Raw genomic sequence first — 459 nt, 5'->3', positions numbered from 1 at the left:
TATTTCATGAGAGCTGCTATAGAACTAGATGATATTCATGTTGCGCGAGGGTGGTCCTAATGTGATTGATATGATCTATCAATTAAATGTTAGTGCAATTATAATATGCTCCGCTGAAATGTGACGATACAATGCGGTCAATATATCGTTTGTATATAGGATTTGTAGTATTTACATCTACCATAAGTATGGATGGGCAAAAATATCTTACATTGTGGGACAAAGGGAGTACTTCCAATTTTCGCAATCAACATAAATGAGTCCTTCTAGCAAATTGGGATGTCGTGTGAGCAAAGGGAAATTTGCTGGAGACTATGATTAGCATTCTTCACATGCAACCATGACAGAGCAAATTTTGCTCCAGGCATTATAGCTTTACAAGATAGTGAAAAATCCAGGCATTGGATTGGGCTACACAAGTACACAGCATAGACTTCTCCATAGGAAAAAGTCATAAAC

The sequence above is a fragment of the Triticum aestivum genome, chromosome 2B, assembly GCF_018294505.1.
Source record: "Triticum aestivum cultivar Chinese Spring chromosome 2B, IWGSC CS RefSeq v2.1, whole genome shotgun sequence".
NCBI lineage: Eukaryota > Viridiplantae > Streptophyta > Magnoliopsida > Poales > Poaceae > Triticum > Triticum aestivum.
Note: the sequence above shows the minus strand (reverse complement) of the source record.